Below are 26,787 nucleotides of genomic sequence, written 5' to 3'. Positions count from 1 at the left end.
TCTTATTAAAGCTAACGCAGCTCTTGCAGTGGAAGGGGTTAAGGTAGTTAAGAACGGTAGGTGGGTCATCGCTAAGATTAGGTACCACATATATAACTTTACAGTGGTAGGTTACTACGGACCTAACTTGGATGACCCAGCTCCGCTCTGGGAAATGTTGGCAGAGCTATTCGTTTATCAGGATCCGTTAATTCTGGCGGGAGATTTTAATTTGGTTCTTGACCCCCTAATGGACAGAACTTATAAGAATAGATCACCAGGGCGTGGCCAAGATGGCGTCGGAGTAAGACGTGCTTTTGAGTCGCTCCGGCGCCCGACCTGCTAAGCATTGTACAGCATTGTACAGCATCGCCTACGGGGCCTCAATTCGCCCTAAGACGACCACAGCGGCCGGCATTGCTGTGCGGAGTGGTCCGGTGCCCTCGGCGAACTCCGGAGTGGTTGGAGCGCAGTGGCTCGGCGTCGACTGGGCGTGGCTTCACGGAGCGGCGGGCGTCTTCCACCTTCCCGGCCCTCAGGCTCCCTCCACTACAGGGAACCGTTGGTTTGGTGGTGCACCACTTGCTTTGGACAGCCTGAGTGTCCGGCGGCCGGCTGCCTCGTGGAACCTGGACTGCCTCGCGGTCCCCCCGTCGGGCCTGTGCGAGCCGGAGAAGGAGGGCCCGGTTGTGCACTGTGCCGAGTGGCTGACTGCGGCCTGGCTCCGTGGGACAGGAGCGCCGGCCCTGCCGCCGTTCCTCGGCCTTGCTGCTGGGAGGCCTCACGTCGCCGGTTACTCGAGTGGCCATTGCTTGTGACGCAGGTGCCCCTCCGCGGCCTACCGCTTGGGTGACCCTGCTCAGCGGCCAGCCGCCATGTCGAACTTGCCTCGCAAGGGGAGGACAGTGAAAGAGACGGCCTCCAAAGCATCGCAACCGCCAAACTCCCCAGGAGCGAGTGGCTCGGCGAGACAGTCGGATGAGGAGGCGCCGGCCACCAAGGCCTTCGTGTCGGAACTCTTCGCCTCGATCAAAGAGGACATCTCCGAACTGCGGGCCCAACTGGCGTCGGACCTACGCGAGGTACGAAGGGTTGTAGACGGCATTGGAGAACGGGTGGCTGTGTTGGAGGACCATGATCTGAGTATGGCGAATGATGTCCACCAGCTCCAACAAGATGTCCTTCGTCTTACAGACCAGAACTTGAATTTGCAAGCGTATGCCGAGGACCTGGAGAATCGCTCCAGGAGAAATAACATCCGTATCAGAGCGGTCCCCTGGGACGGTGAGGCTGGTGACTTGCGGGGATACGTGCAGGCCCTCTTCCTCCAGGTGCTTGACGAGGAGGACGTTCTGGAGATTAAATTGGACAGGGTGCATAGAGTTGGCCTGCCCAGGCGGGGTGGCCCTCCCCCGGACATCCTGGCGTGTGTCCATGACTTTCAGATTAAGGAACGCATCCTCCGGAAGGCCAGGGCCCTTCTCTCCTTGAGCTTCCGAGACCATCGACCACAGCTTTTCCAAGATTTGGCAGCGTCCACGCTTCAGAAACGGAGGGAATTCCGGCCGGTGACTACCTATCTGAGGGAACAGGGCATCTCCTACTCCTGTGGTCACCCCTTCCGGATTATATTCCGGTGGCAGAACAGGTTGGTGCAAATCCGCTCCTTGAAGTCTGCGAGGGAGCTGTTGGGACTGGAGGAAGACCCACCTTCGCAGGCAGCGCGGTCCTCGCCATCGCGGCGCCGGCGTCGCTCCTCACCATGGCACCGGGTTGGAGCTTCCCCGGAGCGGCTGCGACCGGACCACTCTATTAGCCTGCAGGAGAGAGGATCGGCGGTGGCGTCGGTGGCCTCGGCCACCCTTGCGGATTCTCAGCATTCCTCTGGAGCGGCATGACCCCGGCCTTCTTTGATGGTTGGGCGCCAGGGCGCCTCTGATCCGACGGCCCTGGTACTTTTGGAGAAGACACCCCGGGCATTGGCCCTGGGGGCCCCTGATCTGGTGCCCCCACCCCGATACCAGTCTGAGGTGGACCGTGTGACCTGTGGCCCATTGGAACTGCCGACTGTACATTCCAGGTTGCGGGCCTTGTGCTCTGTTCCTTTGATTTCTGGATTGTCTTGGGGGGGTGGGCTAGTCTGGGCTTTGCGGGCACTTGTGATGGCAGAACAGTTTTGGTTGGGGTTGGGGTTTGGGGAAGTGGTGGTGGCGACTTTGTGTGCTAGCTGTATGGTTTGTGTGATTTCGTCGATGTTTACTCCAGTGCTTTATGTTTTGCTCTGTATGGGGGGTCCGTGGGCCCTGGTGTTTTTTGGAACAGTAGATCTTCTGGAAGTCTCGGAGAATGGAGGGGGGGCCCCCTGGGGGTGTCTGTGGCTCGGCCCTTCCCTCTGGGTCTCTTTGATTGCACGTTGTCGATTGATTGGAGCCCGGGGTGTGTCGGGATTCGGATTGAACTGTGTGGCTGCCCGGACGTATGCATGGCGTGGAGTTCTAGTTCCCCGTTATGACTATTAGCATAGGAACTTGGAATGTGAAGGGCCTCAACTCCCCGCAGAAGAGGCAGAAGCTCTGGAAATACATTGTGGACCATCACTTGGATGTGGTCGCCCTTCAGGAGACCCACTTGGCTAGGAAGGATGAGCTGAGGCTCCGCCATAGACAGTTCTCTCTTATCTACAGGGCGTCTGCGGCCACGAAGCATAGGGGGGTGGCCCTTCTTTTCCGGGCTTCCCTACACTTTCAGCCTATAGGAGTGAATGCTGATAGAGAGGGCCGCTGGCTAATGGTGAAGGGGATGTTGCACGGCCGCCTCTGTACCCTTGTTGTGGTGTATGCCCCGAATGCGGGTCAGAATGTCTTTTTGCAGGGCTTGCTGGATAGGATGGGGGACTTTGTGGAGGGACACTTGATCTTGCTGGGTGACTTTAACATGGTATGGGACAGGGACTTGGATGCCTCTGGGACACGCAGGGCGGGCACTGGCGTCTTCTCCGAGGAAACTAAGCGGCAGTTGGGTGAGATGGGGCTAGTAGACAGTTGGCGCTTTGTCCATACACAATCTAGGGACTATACTTTTTTCTCTAACGTTCATCGCTCGTACTCCCGCATTGATTATATCTTGGTTGGCCAGGCTCTCCGGGGGGATATACAACTGTCCAATATTTTTCCACTCTCCCTATCCGATCACAGCCTGGTGGTTCTGGGCCTGCACTGGGCTCCTGGGGGGGACGGTTGGCGCAAGTGGTATTTCCCGGCAGCCCTGGTGAGGGATGACCAGTCCTGTAGGGCCTTACGCGAGGCTATCGGTGACTTCTTTCGCCTCAATCCTCCTTCAGACACCTCGGTATACAACACGTGGGACGCGTGCAAGGCCTCATTAAGGGGCACCTGCCTCGCTCTCAACACGCACTTGAACAAAATGCGGCACGAGGAGAGGGAAGCTCTTGAATCGGAACTTGCCACTTTAGAACAGGCCCACAAGGCGAACCCCTCCAGGGTGACTTTACAGCCCCTAACGGCGGTGCGCGGGAAACTGAGGGTCCACTATAACAACAGGGCGGAATTTACTCTTCTACGTCTTCGGCGTACCTCCTACTCCCAGGGCAACAAGATTGGGCGCCATCTTGCCCGGCAACTCCGTGACAAGTGCGAACGGGATTACATAGGAGGAGTGCGCGACCACGCGGGCTCTGTTCAGCACAGAGACGCCGACAAGGCGGCCATATTTGGTCGCTTCTATGCAGGGCTTTACTCGAGTGACGCACTCGACCCGGAGGCTCAGTCCACATTTCTGGAGGGGCTCCCTCTCCCAAAAGTCTCTAATGAGTGGAATGACTTGCTGTCCTCCCCCATCACTCGAGAGGAGGTCCTAGATGCCATCAAGGCCCTGAAGTTGCACAAGGCCCCTGGGCCTGACGGGTACACAGCCCTCTTCTACAAGACGTTCGCCTCTGACATTTGTGATTACTTAGTCTCCCTCTTCAATGCAATGGCGACTGATAGTAGGACCACGGACTCCGTGGCCGAAGCGCTGATTACTATAATCCCCAAGCCAGGGAAGGACCCTACTTCCTGTACGTCTTACCGCCCGATAGCGCTCCTCAACCTGGACGCTAAATTGTACTCCTCCATCCTGGCGGGCAGACTTCAGGATCTCATGCCTGCCTTGATTCATCCTGACCAATCTGGTTTCATCAAGGGTCGGCAGACTCATGATAATCTGCGCTGCGTGGTCCACCTCATTGAAAAGGCGGAACGGTTCCGCATACCAGCGGTGCTGGTAGGGCTTGATGCGGAGAAGGCCTTCGACCGCGTGGACTGGGGGTTCTTGCACCCGACTCTGTTGGCCTTCGGGTTCTCGCCCCACTTCATTCGCATGATTGAGGCTAATTACAGAAGCCCTACCTCTCGAGTATTGGTCAATGGCCACAGATCCGGGAGTTTTTGCCATTCCCGAGGGACGCGCCAGGGATGTCCCCTCTCGCCCCTTCTTTTCGCCCTCAGCATAGAGCCGTTGGCGTTGGCGGTGCGGGAGAATGAGCGACTTCTGGGGCTTCCCTTTACGGGCGAACAGCACAAGATCTCGCTCTTTGCCGACGACGTCCTCTTGTCCATTCGTGACCCAGCACAGTCTCTACCCCATGTCCACTCAGTACTCTCCACTTACGAGGCGGTGGCGGGCTTCAAGGTTAACTTTGATAAGTCCTACATCTTGAACCTGAACCTGTCCTCAGGGGAGGTACATCAGACTCAGATGCTCACTCCGCTTGCCTGGGCGTCTTCGTCCTTGCTTTATCTGGGGGTGCGACTGACTTCCACCATAGGTGCCCTGTTCCAGGCTAACTTTTCCCCGATGTTGACATCGATTCGGGCCGAACTGGAACGGTGGAGACCCAAATTCATCTCCTGGCTCGGCAGGATCCATACACTCAAGATGGTTCTTCTTCCCAGGCTTCTGTACCTCTTTCAGGCTCTACCCATCCCGGTGGGGCTGGACTACTTTCGCCGGCTGAAGACCGTGATGCTGAAATATGTCTGGCAAGGTGGCCGAGCGCGGCTTCCGTTTGCGGTGCTTCGGCGCCCGCGCTTGGAGGGGGGGGTGGGCTTCCCGGACATGCATTTGTACTACAAAGCTGCCCAATTGAGAGTCCTAGTGGAGTGGTCCCAACAATTTTCAGAGAAACATTGGCTCCACATGGATCGGAGCGTTGCGGGCCGCTCCGTCTGGGATCTGGCCTGGAAGCCTAAGGTAGACCGGCCCAGGAACGCATACATTAGCACCCCCACGAGCACGGTATTGAAGGTCTGGGACGCGGTGAGTGGTGACGACCGATGGACCACCTTCCCGTCCCCGTTCACCCCGATTCATTTTAACCCAGCCTTCCCCCCGGCTTTGACGGAGGGTCCCTTTGAGGCTTGGAGGGAGGGTGGCTGCAGGGCCCTCACCCATCTGTTCCATGGCACCGAACCCCTCACTTTCCACAACTGTATGAGGGACTACGGAGTTCTGCCAGCGGAGCGATTTAGACATCTCCAGCTCTTGCACTGGGCTACGTCGCCCTCAGTGGTGGATGCCGCCACCAGGCCCTTGACGACGTTTGAAACCTTCCTCCTACGCACCTCCACCATGAAAGGAGCGGTCTCTTTCCTATACAAGTTATTACTAGATACTACTGTGTCTCCGAGACCGCGATACCAGGACCATTGGGAATCCACGTTAGGGAGGGACATCTCTGACTGTGAGTGGCGGGGCCTGTGGCGGGACGTGACAGCGCATAACCACTCTACTGACCTCAGAGAGGCCCATATGAAACTTATCTTTGATTGGTATCTCTATCCGTCTAAACTACGCCGCATATTTCCAACGGCTTCAGATAGGTGCTGGCGAGGCTGTGGGATGCTGGGGGACTTTAGCCATATATGGTGGGAATGCCCCTCCATTAAGCCATTCTGGACCGAGATTCTCTCCCACATGAAGGATATTTTGGGTTACGCAGTCCCTGACTCCATGGCTTTTGTTCTACTAGGCCTTAGGGACCCACTGCTTGAACATCAGACTAGAGCGGATAAGCGTATCATGTGGCTGTGTTTGGGTGCGGCTAAGATGACCTTGGCAGCCGCCTGGAAGACCCCGTCTGCTCCTGCTGTCTCCTTGTGGCATGCCCGATTGTGGCGCTTGTTGAGCATGGAACGTCTCTCCGACATTTTCCTGGGTAATTTCAAGAACTTCATGCATAATTGGGGCCCGCTTGTGAGATTTCTGTCCCGAGGCCTTCCTTCAGCAGTGTGTCCATCATCGCTGCGGACCCTTCATCTTTTCCAGATTTGAATGTGAGAGTGACTGAGATGGACTGTGTGCTTGGTGTCGCCACCACTGGGGGGTGGTGAATGTTGGGGAGGGACGAGGGGGGGGGGGGTAGTTGGGGTAGTTTTTTCTTGTTTTCATCTTTGCGACTTCCTTGCTCTTGGGATAGACGGAAGAGTCATGATTGGGGCTGGGACTGCTCCCCCTGACCAGGGACACTGCCTCTACTGTTGGATCGCCTGGCATAATTTGGACGCTATGATGGGTGGGCCCTCCTGCCCGCGCCTCTGTTGATTTGCCGGCCCCTGACATTAGGGTGTGGACTTTGGCTGGCCCTTCCTTTGCGGACATTTTCTCTTTCCACTCATTGCTCCCCCTGTGTGGGGATTTGTGGCGACCTGTCGCCTGTTCTTCTTTTCTTTCTTCCTTTGGTCCTCTTGTTCTATACCCGTCCCCTTTTTCCGTTTCACCTTGCATACTACAAAATAAAAATTAAAAAAAAAAAAAGAATAGATCACCACATAATTGTAAGATGAGATCACTCCTAATAAGTGCAATGCATCAAATGGCTTGGGTAGTTGTATGGAGAAAAAGGATGGGGGTTAAAAGGGAGTACACATTCCATAACAAAAAAATATGGCCACAAATCTAGGTTAGATTTCTTCCTGATTAGTATGGAGCTGCTAGGATGGGTGACAGATTCTAAACATCTTGGAGGGCATTTATTAGATCATTGGGCAGTTTAATTAGTATTTAAATTACCCGCCATACAGGGCACTAAGAGATGGACCCTAGACCGAACCATTCTGTCAGAGGATGAAGTTGTACATAAACTAATAGAAGAGACAGAGAGATATTTTGAGACCAATCTAGAAACCTTTTCAATCGAAATGGTATGGGATGCATATAAGGCATTTTTGCGGGGCTCGAACACCTCCATACAAATTGCTCGACAAAGGAAGTTCAGGGCTGAGATAGCAGGTATATAGGGACAAATATGTAACTTAGAACGCGATCTCTTAGCCCAGAGCCCTACGTTCCAGGGACATATCCAGGAGAAGTTATCAGCTTATAAATTAGAACTAACAGGGGTGCTTGATGCTAGGGTGAGGAAATGGTGGGAGGCCAGCAATCTTGCACATTTTGAATATGGAGAGTTGAGTGGGAAGCTCCTAGCTTGGAAAACTAAAAAGGATCAAAGTAAAAACAGGACCAAAGTTGTTTCGTGTGAGACCTCTGGGAAAATATTGGAGAATTCCAAAGATATCGAAGAAGCTTTTTATAAGCATTTTGAACAGGCTTATAAGGAAGATCTGACCCGACAAGGTAACCTGATTCAATCATGGTTTGATCAATATTCTTTGGCAAAAATTGATGAGGATAAGTCTAATAATCTCAATAAAAACATTAGTTAGAGGTAGTCAATGCAATTGAGATGGGGAAGATAGGCAAAGCGCCGGGCCCGGATGGGCTGCCAGCCGAATTGTGTAGAGTTCTTGCGCCAGTTATCGTTTCTGTCCTGCAAAGGCTATTTGCACATATTTTTGAGGATAGAGGGAAGGCGCCCCCGTCATGGAATGAGGCAACCGTGGTCCTGATCCTAAAACTATCAAAGCCACCAAGCCAATGTGATTCTTATAGGCCAATCTCTCTGCTCAATCTTGACTATAAGATCCTTGCCAAGATTTTACCAGAGAGACTAAATGGGGTAGTAGGAGAGCTGCTTTATAATGACCAAAATGGGTTTGTTAGAGGGCGGAGCATACAGGCTTTGACGCATAGCTTGGTGGGTGCAATAGATATAGCAACTTTGCGTAAAGTGCCATTAGCTATTATTACATTAGATGCCACTAAGGCTTTTGATAGCATGAACTGGGCTTATTTAGCACAAGTTCTGTCCAGGTGTAATTTAGGTGATAATTTTTGCAGAACTATCTATCTTTTTTATCAAAATCCTATAGCCAGAATATTGGAAAACAGCAATCTTTTGGCACCAGTGACAATCAAAAGAGGTACAAGACAGGGGTGTCCCCTGTCACCCTTACTTTTTAATCTTTACATCGAGCCACTTGCGGAGAAACTTAGGCAGGAGGCCAACAGAGCTCCCTTCAAGTTTCGAAGTTGGGAAAAAAAGTATCTTTATACGCGGACGACATGATGATATATACTTCTGACCCAGCAGAAGCGATCCCAATAATATACAATATAGCTTCGCAGTTTGGGCAGAACTCTGGTTACGAGATCAACCAGTCAAAATCCGAATGTATGGTCTGGAATATAATTGCCCAATTTCCCATAATAAAAAGTGAGATAAGGTATCTGGGTATCAGTATTACACAGGATATCGATCAGATCACTGACAGAAATTGAGCTAGGATAGATAAAGAAATAGCAAACTCTTTAAAAAGCTGGGTGTTTCTTCCTCTGACATTAATAGGAAGAGTTAACATAGTGAAAATGATGCTTTTACCCAAACTTATATTTCTATTTAAGAATATCCCTTTACCATTTAAGGAAGAGAAGCTAAGGAAAATACAAGTTAGAATCAATTCTTTTGTGTGGGCCTCCAAGGGCATAAAGATTTCGTGGAAAAAGCTCAGAAGGAAAAAAAATAAAGGGGTGCTGTGTGCACCGGATTTGAAACTGTACGCCTGGGTATTTTCATTAAGGGCAGGAAAGATGCTCCTAAATCAGCCTGATGACTCAGATATAGGGACAATGTTTCAAGAAATGCTATGCGACATAAAAGGTCGAGACCAAGGCTTTATGTATAAGTTTGGGGATCCGCGATTCTTCAAGAAGGTTCGCTTAAAGATGATGAAAGATATCGCGTCTATATGGTCAAAAATAAGAAAAGCTCTGAAAATTGGTTATTACAGCGTCCTGGCTCCTATATGGGATTCGCCAGGATCTCCAGAGTGGTCCAAAGATGCACTTTCAAAGCCGTTGAGAGAGGCAGGAATAGAACACTGGGCTCACCAATGCCCGACGGTGCATTAATATCATGGGAAGAGATAAACAACATTACTGATAGGAAACTATCAAAATTTAAATATCTTCAAATCAGAAGCTGGAGCCAGGCAGCGGGCTAAGTGGCGGGTGTCACAAATAAACTGGAGAGGGCACTACACGGGACAAGGCGGACTAAGAAAGAGACTGCAAATCTTTATTGGACGGATGATGGAAATGGCTGATGGAGACTACCTTACCGAATGAGCTTTGGGGAGGATACTTGCCAGATGAAAATACAGAAGAATTATGGCAAGTATCTTATGATTTACTACACTCTACAGTAGCTGCTGCCAATTTAAAAAGAAATCAGTTTTTCTCTCTCCACAGAGTTTACTGGTCCCCAGCTAGGCTGTCCAAATTTTCGAAAGGTTCTATTTCCTGCTGTCCGAAGTGCCAGCAGAAAAAAGCAGACGATATTCATATGTTCCTAAGGTGCCCTCTCTTACATACATTTTGGGGTGCGGTGTGTGAAGGTATGGAAGCCATATTTAGTTTTGATATCCAGGTGAGCATTATTCTAGTCTTTTTTGGCATTTTTTCGAATTATGATCTACTATCTCGAGATGTTAGTAAGTTGTCGTTTTATTTAATCTTACTTGCTCGCAGATAAATTTATAAATGTTGGCATAAGTGTACCGCACCGACCTACTTAGACTGGGTAAATGCGATTAAATCTACACTTAATTTAGATAGGGTTAAATGGAAAAGGAAAAAAAGATGTTTGGTTGCCATGTATAACCTGGCTAGATAAGCTGTGACATTAGAGACCTATTTGTCCAATGATTATGCCTTGTTGCAGATAAACATACCCCTCGGATCAGTTGTATGGGCCGTCAAGTTAGGATATCTGTGAAAAGTGCATCCAGTAAGATCATCAGAGTCTACGTACTGTCGGTGCTAATTACTCGATCGGGAGGCTGCAGTACGAATACAGCAGACTCTGGGCACATCTTTTGGCGTATGAGGAGAAAAAAAAAAAAGTGATCTTAGATGTTCCACCAGTTTATCTTTTATACATGCCAGTGCCCCATGTTTGTAGGAATGCACTTCTATTTTTTTAATTTTAAGCCAAATTTTTTATATGTACCAAAACTTTTGCATTTTTATATGTGATTTTTATGAAGTCTGATATGTTTTATGGACTAGCTCCCGAAATAAACTTTAATGAATGAATGAACTGCTTACTTGAGCTTCTGGACCTCTCGGCTGCTTTCAATACAGTCAACCACTACGTTCTGGTTAACATTCTTAAGGATCGAATGAGTATCTGTGGTACAGTCCTGAAATAGTTTAATTCCTCTTTGTCTAACCACTCACAAATAGTTAAAATAGGGAGCTCTGTCTCTAGCAACATCAACCTAAAAGAAGGGGTTCCACAAGGCTTGATCCTATCCTCAGGATTGTTTAATCCATATCTGGAACCACTTGGAAAGATTCTAAGTAACTCTGAAATTCTTCAACCTCAATGGATGCTAGCCAGATCTACCTGAAGATTTCCTCCACTAACAGCGCTCTCTTTCTCACCGCCACTTTGGACAGGTTTCAAATCTGGATGCTTAACCACCACCTAAAACTCAACCTGACAAAAACGGAATTTCTGCTAATCTCCCCCAAAAAATTTAAAACAGCCCACCTGGCCTAAATCTCTCTCTCCCATAAACTGCAAACTTTCCAGTGTGGAGAGTAGCAAATAGCTAAGTTTTACTCTTGACAATCTTCTCAACCTTCAGATCTTGACACTGGCCAGATGCGCCCATCATCAGCTGAAACTACTCTGGCAGTTCAATCCCTAGCAGGACAATTGTCCAAGCACTGTTACTCTCCAGACTTGACTTGAAACTGACGCCTCTCCCTTCTACCATAAAACCCTTGAGAGCGGTGCTTAGCGGGCATCTCTCCTATCATAGCACCTTTCAATGTCTCCCTATCAAAGCAAGGGCCCAATTCAAGACTGCATGCATTGTCCATAATGCCCTCAACAATGCCACATCCTCCTATATGACAGGATAACTGAATGTTTCTGGAGTGCTAAAGGGTTCAAAAAAATGCTGACGCGTTCCTGCTGGAACCTCGGAGCAGCTGCTCCTTGGGAATGCAAGTACCTATAGACAACTCTTCACCAGCACAGCTAAGACAATACTTTTTCCTGAAATTATAAAGGTAAATGAATACATCCTCTAATAGACCACCATAGTCATTTCCTTTTACCTGCAATTTATCAGGCAGGGTGCAGCCTGGCCTTTCCCCCTGACCCTGAAAGCGTGATCCCTGACAGCTAGTAAATAAAACAGACTGGGCAAAGTTACACAAATTAAGCAGGGATTGTGACCTGTTTCTGAATCCCGTGTTAATCAGAGTTACATATTCATCTTCTCCACCTTTGATTTTTAATGTAATTTTGCTACCAGAGTCCTTGTTGTGGTCAGATGGCTTGGCCTTTTAAGTGCCAGTAAAAAAGAATAATCCTTCCACTCACGTTGGCAGAGGTTTTAGCTCTGACTGATGGCAAAAAACTTCAGGATAAGTCACATTGTGTGGTGCTCTACGACCAACAAAAACACTGAGCTTCCTAATGTTTGTGGCAAAGTTATTTTGTGTTATGAGCATCAGTTGTATTTTTGTATCGTGTGATAAAAAAGGTTAATCATGAACAAGCTTGGTATTCACACAGAGCTATTATGACAACACTGATAATGTTCCTTGCCTGGAACAGCAGGTCAGGTAAGGTAATACCTGTTCAAAATCAATACCATAGCTGTAATAATTGAGAAATTAATGAACTGCCTTGTCATACTAAATGTATTATACTTTTATTAGGAGACATTCCTCATCCGGACCGATTACCGCTGTTGGTTGGATATGTAGCTCCCATATATCCGAAAGTTTGTGTGAATGCGAATGGTTGTAGCTTGATGGCTGCATGTAGTGCCTTTAATTACTGGCAAATTCCATTTTACTACCTGTAACCATGGATTCTGAACACATTCTTTCTAAAGCAAAGAGAGCACTGGGTACTACAGGAAGTTTGTCAATGGATATGGATCCATAGTGACCCCTTTGAATGATTTAACTTCCAAAAGAATGCCTAGGAAAGTTCAGTGGACAGTTTGCTGTCAAAAGGGATTTGATGACCTGAAGCAGGCCATATGCACTGCTCCCATCCTGCAAAGTCCTGACTATTCCAGACTATTCATTGTTCAAACGGATGCATCTGAGTTGGGGGTAGGGGCTCGGTTATCACAACTGAATGAAGAGGGTTAGGATCAGCCAGTAGCTTTTTTTAGCAGAAGGCTGACCCCAGAGAGAAAGGTTGGTCAGCTATTGAGAGGAAAGCCTTTGCTGTGGTTTGGGCTCTGAAGAAGCTGAGCCCATACTAGTTTGGCACTCACTTCATTGTTCAGACAGACCATAAGCCCCTCTTATGGCTAAAACAGATGAATGGTGAAAATCCCCAAACTTTTGAGGTGGTCCATTACCCTACAGGGTTGGACTATACAGTGGAACATGGACCTGGGAGTAACCCTGCTAATGTAGATGAACTCTCAAGATATTTCCACTTAGAACATGAAGACTCAACTGGTCAAGGTTAATTTAATTTCCCTACGTTTTGGTGGGGGGATATGTAGGAGAGTAGCATCTGCTTCTTAAAGTTACCCCCCCTTTTTGCTGATGTATCACTGTTTTCGACTTAGACTGACTGGGATCCTGCTATCCAGGACCACAGTAAAGCTGCTTTCTCCTCTAAATTGATTGCATGTACTTTAGGTACACTCCAGATTGGATACTGGGGTACCCTTATCAGTCCCTAGTATATGGTACACCATGTACCCAGGGCATAGGTAACCCAGAGGCCTCCCAGGGGCTGCAGTATATATTATGCCACCCCCGAGAGACCATTCAAACTGACACCACAGGTTTTTGACTTCCGCCTGTGTAAGGTGGTGCATGTACCCCTTACTTAGATATAGGTTACCTATATCTTTTCTAAAATACTGCAAATATAAACCTATCAGTCATCCCTATGGCAGGCCTTATCAATCCTGAAGGCAGGGGGCTTGGTTTTGTGTGAGAGATTGTGCCCCTACATGAGCAGAGCCCCTCTGCATACTTCAGAATCTATTCCCCGGGGTTGTCTGTGATGCAGCCAAACCTTATATACTTAAGTGCATTATATTGCGAGCAGCCCGGTGGCAGTGGGCTAGCAAGCAGGAGCTGTGGGCTGCGATTGTGTATTTTAGCTATCTTTTAGCGCGTTGTCACGCTGATTAAAAGCGCTGACACGCGTTCGTTTTTAAATTGCTTTTCTGTGTCTAACCTGCACTGAAATTTAACAGGTACCTCCTAACCCTCACTTTGCCTTCCAGGGACACAGCGGGGCTGGCTGGCAGCTTTTTCCATCTTAGGCGCCCAGCGGTAGTGGCCGCCATCTTGGATTGGGCCGGTTCGCCCGACCCCACCCACGCCACTCCCCCCACGCTGCTCCTCTATTTAGGAGCATCTCACAGTCTCCCCAGCGATTGCGAGCAGCCCGGTGGCAGTGGGCTAGCAAGCAGGAGCTGTGGGCTGCGATTGTGTATTTTAGCTATCTTTTAGCGCGTTGTCACGCTGATTAAAAGCGCTGACACGCGTTCGTTTTTAAATTGCTTTTCTGTGTCTAACCTGCACTGAAATTTAACAGGTACCTCCTAACCCTCACTTTGCCTTCCAGGGACACAGCGGGGCTGGCTGGCAGCTTTTTCCATCTTAGGCGCCCAGCGGTAGTGGCCGCCATCTTGGATTGGGCCGGTTCGCCCGACCCCACCCACGCCACTCCCCCCACGCTGCTCCTCTATTTAGGAGCATCTCACAGTCTCCCCAGCGATTGCGAGCAGCCCGGTGGCAGTGGGCTAGCAAGCAGGAGCTGTGGGCTGCGATTGTGTATTTTAGCTATCTTTTAGCGAGTTGTCACGCTGATTAAAAGCGCTGACACGCGTTCGTTTTTAAATTGCTTTTCTGTGTCTAACCTGCACTGAAATTTAACAGGTACCTCCTAACCCTCACTTTGCCTTCCAGGGACACAGCGGGGCTGGCTGGCAGCTTTTTCCATCTTAGGCGCCCAGCGGTAGTGGCCGCCATCTTGGATTGGGCCGGTTCGCCCGACCCCACCCACGCCACTCCCCCCACGCTGCTCCTCTATTTAAACGTCCCCCATGTGTCAGCGCAGCGGACGAGCGCAGCGGGCGCGCCGTAGGCTCGCCGGAGTCAAGCCAGAGTCCTGCCCGTCTGCGCCCGTCCGCGGCAGGCCGGGGCTAGGGGCACCCCCCCTTGCCCATTACCCTTTATATTCATCCTCCTTCCTTCTCTCGCTATGGTCTCCTGGTACCGTCAGCCCGTCCACATCCACACTACTGGCTCAGCTAGGTCTACTATGCCGTTCCCCTTTCTCACCCCCTTCCATTATCCCTGTCTGCCCTTCCCCCCCTCCGTCCGCTCCATGTACTCCGGCCTTTAACACCACGGCCACGCTACTAAACACCCGATCTGCTGTTAGCCATCAGTACGAACTATACGATTATATCGACACTCATAAACCAGATCTCCTGTTCTTAACGGAGACCTGGTTTAAGGCTGACTCCCTGCCCAACGTTTTAGCCGCACTTCCCCCTGGCTACTCGGCTCTTCGAGCAGACCGGCCAGAGGGCAGGAGAGGCGGTGGAGTGGCCCTGATAGCCCGCACTGACCTTCAGTTTCAGACTCTTCCCTCCCCCCCCATCCCCGAAGTGGACTACCTGGTCATCCGCTCCAACTCCCAATCCTCCCCTCTAACCTCTGTTCTAATTTATCGTCCCCCTCATCCCTCTCCCACTTTTGTCTCTAACCTCCAGGACATACTGGCAACGCTGGTGGTGAATAACTCTTCAGTGCTAGTCTTAGGTGACCTAAACTTCTGGCCTAATGACCCTGCCGAGAGCCCCTTGTCCAAAGATTTCACCGACCTTATGCTCAGTCTTAATTTCACTCCTTGCATCCACAGCCCCACTCACGTTCAAGGCCACTCACTCGATCAGGTTTGGACCTTGAACATCCCTACTACTCCCCCCACCATTTCCCCTTGTCCCTGGTCTGATCATTTTTTAATTTCATTTTCCCTTGCCTTAGCCCCCATTATCAAGCCTCCACTCCCTAAGAACACCTGGGCCAGAAAATGGGGCAAAGTCGATTTGCCATCCTTCTGCTCTTCGCTAGCCAGCACCAGCCCTGACCTCTCAGGCCTCGCCGCCCCTGTCCAACTGGACACCATTAACAACTGGTTGACCCATGCGGGCGACGCCTTCGCCCCCCTTAGACGTATTACGGTCAAGCGAGCCCACGCCGCCAACCGGTGGTTCACTCCCACTCTTAAGGAGAAAAAGCTGGCCGCACGTAGGGCAGAACGAGCATGGAGAAAAGCATACTGTCCCTCTCTAAAAACCATCTATCTCTCTGTGCTCAAGGAATATAAGCAGAGCATCCTTGATGCCAAGACCTTATTCTATTCTAATAGAATATTGTCAGCAGAGTCACAGTCGAAGGAAATTTTCGCAACAGTGCACGAGCTCGCATCATCTAACCGAGTCTCGGCCTCTATTCCACCCTCTCAATCTCTCTGTGACTCGCTCAACGACTTCTTTGTGGACAAGGTGATAAAGATTAAGGCCAATATCCCTCCCCCATCCCCTACTTTCACCAATCCTTCCCCCCCCCGCTTCCTCCAAACTCACCTCCATCCCCCCCTTGACCACAGTCACGCTTCTCCCCCTGCTTCACAGGGTGAAATCAGGTTCCCCCCTAGATTTCGCCCCCGCCCACATCTTGAGAGAAATCTTCCTAACATGCCCATCCCCACCCCTCACACTTCTAAATGATTCCCTCAGTAATGGAGTGGTTCCCGCCCCCCACAAATTTGCAGCCGTTATTCCCATTCTAAAAAAGGCTGGTGCGGACCCTTCATCCCCTTCCAACTATCGTCCCATCTCCCTCCTTCCCTACCTGGGAAAGGTTCTAGAAACCCACGTCACCGCCACTCTGAGCTCCCACGTGGAAATCAACCACTGCCTTTCCCCTCGGCAGGCGGGCTTTCGCCCCCTCCATTCCACGGAAAAGGTAGTGGTCTCAGTTATGGACAGCCTACGCGAGGGCATCGACACCAATCTCCCTCAGGCCCTCATTCTTTTAGATCTGTCCGCCGCTTTTGACACGGTGGACCATTCCACCTTACTTACCCGTGTCAAGGCGGCGGGCATAGAGGGTCTAGCCTTCGCTTGGCTTGAGTCCTTTCTAAGCGGCAGAGCTCAGGCAGTCCATCTTACCGGTTTCACTGCGGCCTCCCACAAGGTGACGTGTGGGGTCCCCCAGGGTTCCTCACTCTCCCCCCTTTTGTTTAACTTATACATTTCCCCCCTCATTTTTATGTTACAGCAGCTCGAGGTCACGGTGTACAATTACGCCGACGACCTCCAGCTTATTTTCAACCTTTCTCATTCCCCTTCATCCTTCCAGAATGTCCAATCTGTCATGTTGTTCATTCAGGATTGGATGAACTGCAACCACCTCAAACTCAATCCGGACAAGACTGAACTAGTCTTGACCGGAGGTGGTTGCAGTCCTTGGTCCCCTTCTCACTGGCCCTCCCCACTCGGTGCTCCCCCACTCCCGGTCCCCAAAGTCAAAACCCTTGGTATCTTCCTTAATCCCTCACTTTCTGTTCACTCACAGGTTAGTTCTGTTGTCTCCTCTTGTTTCTTCTCCCTCAGAACCATCAGGAAGATCTCTCGGTTCTTTTCACTCCCCGCCCTAAAGATCATAGTGCTGGCAATGGTGTTGTCGCGCCTCGACTACGGCAACATCATTTACAATGGCGCGCCTGCCTACGCCATTCACCGGCTGCAACTAGTGCAGAACCAGGCGGCCCGACTTATCTATGGCCTGCCTAAATATCATCGGGCCACCCCTTTACTGCAGGCACTGCACTGGCTGCCGGTGAAAGAGCGGGCCCTGTTCAAGCTTGGGTGCCTCACCTTTCAGGCTAGAATGGGCACTGCACCAGAGTTCATCTGCTCGGCTATCAAGCCTTACACCCCAGGGAGAGAGCTTCGCTCCTCTCACCTGGCCCTCTTAACTGTCCCCCGATTCAAAAAGAAAAAGGCTGGCGGCACCAAGTTTTCTGTTCTGGCCCCTGTGTTTTGGAACTCCCTGCCCGCGGCACTCCGCACAACACCCTCCTACACTGAATTTAGGAAAAACCTCAAAACCTTCCTTTTTTCTCGTGCTTTTGCTGCCTAATTTCTCCTCGTTTGCCATCCCCTCGCAATCTGAAGCGCCATGAAACCGCATGGTATAAGTGCGCTATATAAATGTTTTTAAATTCAAAATAAATTATAACCTTGTGTTAAATGCTAACTTTAAAACGGCTGCTTAGAAACATGTTGTACACAAAATGCCCTCCCCAAGCACTCAAAACACAATAAGTTAGTTAGTGTCCATATATTTATTCTTCTTCTAGTTCGAAAATATACACCAACTGGTACAGTTCATGTAATCTGTATATCCAAAATCCGTGTTATTCATCCACCATAACATAAATCCAAAGCAGACGCAGCCAACACGTGTTTCGTCGTGCTCTTATCAAGCAAAATGATTTCTTCAGGGCTGCAAACCCAAATTAACAGTATATAAGCACACATTATGATCATTATAATACATACTGGTAAAAAAAAAACTCATTTTGTAATACATGATGAACATCAAAACGAATAGAGTATAGAGACAGCACCAACGCAACCAACACTCGGTAGTCTTAGAGAAGAACAAAGAAAAGTCTCCAATAAAACCTAACCCAAGAATTGTGTAAATCAGTAAAGGTCTGTACAACCCTAGAGCAAAGATTATATCACTCTCATTCCTCTTGCATTTACTAGTATAATTAATCATCAGGTTAGTATAATAGTAAAATTGAAAATAAAATAATCACCTGAAAAATAGAACACAGGACAATAAATCTGCCAGTATTTCTTTAGTCCACACCATAAATAATTCCTTACCTGTAATATCAAAGTCAGACATCAATATAAGTTCCGATGCCCCCACATACTTACAATGTCCGGTCAGATTCACATCTATCCATTAGTCCTAATAATCCCATTATTAAGCGTACTCCTAACTCTTACTGCACGCTAACTTTTTAGCGTTTCATTGAAGTTAATCCACAATGGTCATAACGGACCTAATATCACTGACTGGAGTAACTGTAATACTATGACAACCCCACTCGATCAAAAACCCTCATCACTACTTGTATCACAAAATTTACCTCGTGTGGTTTTCGTTATGTCCAACTTGTTCCTCCTCTCGTAATCTGAAATAGTATTCTTGTATAAGCCTAATTCAAGATACCCAAGTCCCGATTTCTATAATGAACACAAAGTATAAACATGTAATAAAGCATGTTACCTTAATACTTCTTACACAGCTTTAATCTAAAATGCAAGACTGTTCAAATAATAAAGGTATTACCCTTCAAAAATGTCCAAGTGTTAAATTTGTTTCCGTAGCTCAAAGTTTAATATAGCCTTCACACACAATCGTCAACTGAACAGTCATCTGTAAATAAAAGTAATACCACCTTCTTATTAAAACTATAAAATACTGAAACTCCTAAACCTGGCACAAGCCGCTCGTTTTGACTCTATATTTCGTATATATATACAATGATCTCACCCCATCTCCTTCATGTCCTGTTAAACGATAGTCATTCTCCCATCAGTGTTATTATGCCATTCACGAGTACGTGATCTAAAATAAAATACAAAAGGAAACCATATATTGTACTCCACTCATACACGGGGACGTTGTATATATTGAAAAAGTCTCCGTAGGTATATTCTCACAAACTCATCCCGTATTCCGCAATCAGCATTCTGCTCACGGCGAGAAGATCGGCGTTCTACTTGGGCTCCATATTGGTATTCCTATTTATGGTAAATTTTAATGGCCGCCATCTTTAAATGTCTAATGCGCTTAGACGTTCATAAAGTACTCGTATCTCATAACATAATATCTATTCGTCCTTGTATGTCAATTTTAGTCACAAATTCTATCATTCCCTCGCTCCTATTACACAACACCATATCCGTCTATGGTACGCAGTTATACGTTATATTTCCCCCAAACTAATAATTCAGAGTGGGGGATTAAAAGTATAATTCTACTATATGGAAAATATGCAACCACGATACATGATCCCATTCAGCAAATAAAAATCAACCGCTCCAGAGTTAATCAATAAACAGTTTCCGTTACGTATGGTCTACGCAATGTTAAAAAACTCCTTACAACTCATATCTTCATATTCTCGTCCTAATGTATAACCCCAATTACTAAAGCCTCTGCATATCACTATCCTGTTTCGTCCCAAACGAATGTATTTGTCATTCGATGTAACGAATATCATTTGTGAAAGTGAGACCACCACCATATTATGCAGATAAGTATAAGGAGTGCACAATCATGAAAAGTTCAGTTCCAATCAAAAGAACAAATAAGGAAATAAAAGAGAAATGAAAGGAAAAGAGAGAAGAGGGGAAAATTAAGATAATAATAACAATTTAAAGTACAATCTCCTCACATTTCTGGTAACAATATTTGTACTATTCCTACACTCATAGTCCCAAGACACTTCAGCTAAATTGACAGTATCATAAAATTATTAAAGTCATTTACTCACATAGTAATCAACTTGTAACAGAGACACTTCATTGTCCAATCAACAACATTAAAGATATGTAAATCCATTTTGTTCACTGTAACCCAACTCAAATCATATAGACATCCAAAATATGATTGAGTTAGTCATTCTACCATGATTCATTATTTTTCACAAGGTTTCCAACATATTGAATTCCAAACAAACACATGAATAATCAAAAACAGGATGGGTCATTACAATATACATTAATACAACACCTAAATAAATTGTACCCAGATAAATTACTCATAACCTAGATAATATTGAAATTCGTTATCAATATTCATTCCCATTTCCACCGCTCTGAGTTGCATTATCCAAATAACCTCTTTTCGTCTCAATTGCTGTTGTCTATTGCCACCTCTTTTGTCCTGTTTCACATGATCTATACCATGAAAACTTATATGTTTTTCTCTATTGTCATAATTCTGCACCGCATATGCTGCAATTGGGTAACGAGTATCTCCATTCTTCAAAGGTTTGAAAGTGCTCCGTCATTATGTCTCGTAGTCATCTTATAGTACTACCCACATAAATCATTTTACAGGAGCACACTGTCACATAAACCACGTAGATGGTATCACAGTTAATAAACATATTAATCTTGTGTATTCCTGTGTCATTATAGTTGAAAGATGTTATCTTATTCATAGCCCACCTATTTGAGCTACATCGTCCACATTTGTAAAAGCCTTTTATTTGGTTACTAAGCCAGGTAACATGTTCTCGCTTAACAGGGTAACTAGGACTTACTATGTTCGCTAGTGTCAATCCCCCCAAAACGTTAAACTTGGTTTGTCACTCACATATGGCAATAGATCTTTATCAGCTTTAAGCAGGTGCCAGTACTTGTTAAGTATCGAATATAGTTTGTGACTCTTACTATGAAAGTTCGTAATCAATCTTACTTTGTCAACACCATTACTCTCACGGTTCTTCTTCTTTGTTTCTAGAGTACGTTCTCGACTAAGTCTGTGTACCCTCTTTCTAGCGTCATTGATCACCTTGTGTTTGTAACCACTAGCCACAAATCTCTGTGTCATATCTTCCAAATCCATCTCAAAGTCTGTCTGAATTGAACAGTTCCTCCAGGCCCTTACCATTTCTCTGTATGGTATTGCATTAATCTGGCTCCTGGGATGACAACTCTCTGCATGTAATAGTGCATTACAGCTGGTCCCTTTACGATACATCTTACTACACAATCTACCATTATCAACAAATAGCTCTATATCTAAAAAAGTAATTCGGTTGTTATCATACTGTGTAGTGAAATTCAAATTCAAATCGTTGTCATTCAAATAATCAAAGAACTCTCCCAAATCACCAACAGTCCCTGTCCATATCATGAGACAGTCGTCAATAAACCGTTCCCAATAATGAATGTTGTCAATCCATTTTCTCCCCTTCTGGCCCCAGATCCAATCCGCCTCAAACCACCCCATAAAGAGGTTGGCAAAAGACGGAGCGAATCTGGAACCCATCGCCTTACCAAGGCGTTGCTTGTACCATTTATTATCAAACAGAAAAACATTATTTTTCAACACTATATCTGTCATTTGTAATAACATCATTGTGTGATCATAATATCAGCTGGCCGCTTGTTCAGAAAAGTTTCTATCGCCTGTAATCCCAAATGATAGTGTATATTGGTATACAGCGATACCACGTCTAAAGTTACCATAGTCATTCCTGGTTCCCATGCTAAGTCACTCATAATGTTTAAAACATGTTTTGTGCCCTGTATATAGGAAGGTATATTTTGGACATATGGTCTCAAAAATGTATCTATAAACTGGGAGAGTTTCTCTGTTGGTCCCCGTATACCTGAAATTATCGTTCTCCCAGGTGGCTTCTCCTTATTTTTATGAATTTTCGGTAAAGTGTACATACAGGGTGATCTAGGGCAGTCCACCAATAAATAATTATACTCATCAAAATCTATCAGTGTATGATCATACCACTCTTTAAGACTCCTATTGATCATGTCTTTCAATTCACCAAGAGGATTACAAGTCAAACGTTCATAATACTTATCATTGTTAAGTTGTGTAAGTACCTCATTGTTATAGTCCTTAGTATTCATAACAACGATGTTCCCACCCTTGTCTGCCTTACATATTGTCACATCCTGATTAACTCTCAACTCCTTTAAAGCCATGCTCTCTCCCCTCGTTAGATTGTCACATTTCCTACTAAATTTCTCTTTATTAGCCTTATCAATAGCTGGATCTAGATAATAGTTAACAGCCTTATAAAAGGCATATATGGTATTACCAACTGAAAGCTGCGGAATTCACTTGGATCTAGTTTTTAATCCACTGCTAGTACTTACATAACGACTAACCTCTAATTCTTCCAATAATTTTGACATAGTTACTGGGTTATTTTCAGTCTATGACATTCGTAATCACATATCATTAATATCCTGTATTGTCAAACTACTTACATCTGTAGTTGTATCAGCATGTTTTATTTTCACTGTAACAGTCACAAAAAACTTTTTCAATTTGAGCATTCTAACAATATTGTACAGATCTATTTTAGTCATGTACCAATCTTCAGATATAGTTGGACAAAATCCTAGTCCGGTGGAGACTTGCAATATCTAATTGACCTTGATATTTGTTGAGCGCCTTTCTTTTTACCTGGTTACCAAACATTCAGTGTAGAAGCATGTTGTGTTTGGTGTCAAACACCTTGGAATCATATCTCCACACCAGTAACTGGTGTGGGAGGTATGATTCCTCCCTTGTAGAACCACTACTGTGGGGCACCGGTGTACCCGGTACCAGCTTTCTCGACCTGTGCATCACAAAATGGATGCTGCCAGCCACAGACACAAGTCTGCCCTCCTGCTGCTGAGCTGAGCTCGAGCAGGGGAAGGCTTGACAATTGGATTCCTGTCACTGGGAGGTGTGACCACCTCCCAGACAGGATTTAGTGTATTGGGGCTGGGTGGGTGCACTCTGAGAGTGCCTGAAAGTCTACACTGGGGGGCACATTCGGTGTCCCTGTGCATAGTACAGCTCAAACCGGTTGCAGGAACCATTTTCTCCTGCTCTGGCGTGAAACTAGACAAAGGGCATGGGTGTAATCACCCCTCTGTCCTGACCCTCCCATGGGTGGGTCCCCAGAGTTTGTCCAACCCCTTCCTTGGGTATAAAGTAGGAACCCTGACTACAAGACTTTAGATTAAGGAAGGGTATATGCGTGAGACTCCACCATTCCCAAGGTCACCCATCATGACCTGGGCTTCAAGGGGACTATGTTCCCGCAGTGAAGTGCCGGGTTTTATAGATGTGTCTAAGGCGTGGCAAACTTGTAAGTATCTGTAGAACTGGGATGGGTAAAGAGAATGTCTGATCTGTAGGTCAACAAAAGAGCGAACATGGTCACTGCTCCATACATCTCCAAGCTAGGAGATGCCAATGAGGTCGCAACTCTTAAAACCGCCTAATCCCCCCACTTCCTGTAACCATGTTCCCTGCCAAAGAGGTGTCTGCTGGGTCAGTTTGTCCTGCCATCGGTTGTGTTGTAGGGAGGGTGCCAGGCCAGAAAGACTGTACGGGTTACTGTGGGGAGGACCCTGGGAATGGGAGATCTGTACAACATAGCCTGAACTTGGGAGAGGCCCAAGTATTTTAGTTCGGTCTTGTAAGCCGGGTCTGACCACCCCCCATTGAACCAATTGTGTATGACCAGGAGGCGGGTTGCAAGAAAATACAGGTAGAGGTTTGTTATGCCCTTGCCTCCATCAAAGGGTGGGATCTGGCAGTGCCGGAGTGCCATGCACAGCCGTTGGCCGTTCCAGCGGAATTTTATGATTAGACTGTCTATTATTATGAACCAGGCTCGGGGGATATGGTGCAGAATGTTTTGAATGATGTAAAGGAACTGCGGGAGGATCATCATTTTGATAGTGCTATCTTCCCTAGTCCATTAAGTGCTAATTTTTGCCACTTCTGTAGGTCCTGTCTAGTTTTAGCGACTAAGGGGGTCACGTTGAGTGCCCAGGCTAAATCAGGCAGTAGGGCGACCCATATACCTAAGTACTTGAAAGATTGTTGTCTGATAGGGATAGTAGACTGCCAGTCGAAACAATCCCTGGAGAGGTGCAGGGGAACCAAAGTCAACTTGGCTGAGTTCAGACGCAGCTCAGAGACCCTCTCAAAGGACTGCAATATGTGTAGACATCGGGGGCGGGATCGGGCAGGGTCTGCGAGAAACAGCAAGACGTTGTCCCCATATAAAGCAATCTTGTCTTCAGGTGATCCCACCCAATGCCAGCCCGAACCTGGTTATCAGAGCGGATGAGGTTGGCTAGGGACTCCATGGCCAGGGCAAAGGGGAGGGATTGGAGGGGGCACCCCTGCCTCATCCCTCTTCTGATTGGGAAAATGTCGGAGAGCACTCTGTTGACCCGCACCCGCGTATATTCCTGTTTTACCGGCCACTATTAGCGAAAGCGCCCCCTGTATTTCTTCATATGTGATCTGTCTTTCCATTCCAGCAGACTCAATAGTAGTGAGCGTGGGGAGGTCTTTCAAAGCGAGCAGCTCCATCAATGAAAGTTCTGGCTTCCGGGCAGAGTATAGGTCAGAATAGCAGTCTGTGAACGCTTGGGCTATCGCTCTGGGAGAGCGATGGGTGCGTCCTACCTAGTAATGGACCTCTGGAATTATCTGATTTACTAGGGGTAGGAGACTAGTCTGTGCAGTATCTTTCCATTCTTATCACCTCACCCGTACACTTGAGCAACCGAGGACCTCCTTAGGAGCTTTGCGGAGTGTGAGAAGTTGGCCTGGTATATGCTGTCCACTAATTAAAGTGGGCACCTTGCACCAGTCCAAACGACGCTTATTGATGATTAGGTCAAAGACAACCTTTAAAAAACATATGATGCTGTCGTGCAGCGGACGCGCGCAACGGGCGCGTCACGGATGCGCCGAAGAGGCGTCTAAGAGAAGCCAGTCTGCGGCAGTCCGCGTCCAGCCGCGCCCAGGGCCCCAGACCTCCGACTCACCATCCAAAAGCATAATTAACTATGAACCCTTACGCTTACTTGAGCTAAGACCTGCTGTCAACGCTAAATGCCTACACTCCATGTACCTTGACACCACGACCCACTGTAAATATTGTAACTTGAAACTATCAGCTAATACTTCTTGAAGACATACTACTCATAGGCTCTGGAAGATGTTTCTCCTCAATTGTAGATCATTGCCAAAACACCACACCGAGATAGCCCTATTGATAGAAGAACTCAAGCCCGATGCTCTTTTTTTAACAGAGACGTGGCTCCAACCAGAAGCTGATCCAGCTATTGTTTGGGCACTCCCGCAAGGTTATACTGTAAAAAGAGTTGATCGCACCTCAGGTAGAGGAGGTGGTATAGCTATTATATATAGAGAGAGATATATATGTCGTATCATTTCCACCATACTTTTAGACTGCGAAAGCATGTCTTTTGCATTCGAATTCTCTCCGACAAACCCCTTCTCGGGCATCCTGATTTATCGTCCTCCAGGAGCCATAGGCCAATTTGGTCGGCCTAGTCACCGACTCAGCACTTGCATCGGCCAATTTCATGGTACTGGGCGACCTAAATCTCCATCTGGATAACTCTCTTGACCCCTCGGCCAACAACCTTCGGCTGAGTCTTCAAGGGCATAAAGATTTCGTGGAAAAAGCTCAGAAGGAAAAAAAATAAAGGGGTGCTGTGTGCACCGGATTTGAAACTGTACGCCTGGGTATTTTCATTAAGGGCAGGAAAGATGCTCCTAAATCAGCCTGATGACTCAGATATAGGGACAATGTTTCAAGAAATGCTATGCGGCATAAAAGGTCGAGACCAAGGCTTTATGTATAAGTTTGGGGATCCGCGATTCTTCAAGAAGGTTCGCTTAAAGATGATGAAAGATATCGCGTCTATATGGTCAAAAATAAGAAAAGCTCTGAAAATTGGTTATTACAGTGTCCTGGCTCCTATATGGGATTCGCCAGGATCTCCAGAGTGGTCCAAAGATGCACTTTCAAAGCCGTTGAGAGAGGCAGGAATAGAACACTGGGCTCACCAATGCCCGACGGTGCATTAATATCATGGGAAGAGATAAACAACATTACTGATAGGAAACTATCAAAATTTAAATATCTTCAAATCAGAAGCTGGAGCCAGGCAGCGGGCTAAGTGGCGGGTGTCACAAATAAACTGGAGAGGGCACTACACGGGACAAGGCGGACTAAGAAAGAGACTGCAAATCTTTATTGGACGGATGATGGAAATGGCTGATGGAGACTACCTTACCGAATGAGCTTTGGGGAGGATACTTGCCAGATGAAAATACAGAAGAATTATGGCAAGTATCTTATGATTTACTACACTCTACAGTAGCTGCTGCCAATTTAAAAAGAAATCAGTTTTTCTCTCTCCACAGAGTTTACTGGTCCCCAGCTAGGCTGTCCAAATTTTCGAAAGGTTCTATTCCCTGCTGTCCGAAGTGCCAGCAGGAAAAAGCAGACGATATTCATATGTTCCTAAGGTGCCCTCTCTTACATACATTTTGGGGTGCGGTGTGTGAAGGTATGGAAGCCATATTTAGTTTTGATATCCAGGTGAGCATTATTCTAGTCTTTTTTGGCATTTTTTCGAATTATGATCTACTATCTCGAGATGTTAGTAAGTTGTCGTTTTATTTAATCTTACTTGCTCGCAGAGAAATTTA

At 47.2% G+C, this 26,787-nt stretch overlaps 1 pseudogene; it reads left to right on the top strand.

The window, feature by feature from the left end:
• The first annotated feature begins 854 nt into the window (after window positions 1-854).
• LOC147733254 (uncharacterized) overlaps window positions 855-26,787 on the top strand; it is a 43,819-nt pseudogene continuing 17,886 nt past the window's right edge.

Source organism: Lissotriton vulgaris, chromosome 2_1 (genome assembly GCF_964263255.1).
Source record: "Lissotriton vulgaris chromosome 2_1, aLisVul1.2, whole genome shotgun sequence".
NCBI classification, from domain to species: Eukaryota; Metazoa; Chordata; class Amphibia; order Caudata; family Salamandridae; genus Lissotriton; species Lissotriton vulgaris.
The sequence above is the reverse complement of the archived record's forward strand: the minus strand, read 5'-3'. Positions and strand labels throughout refer to the sequence as shown.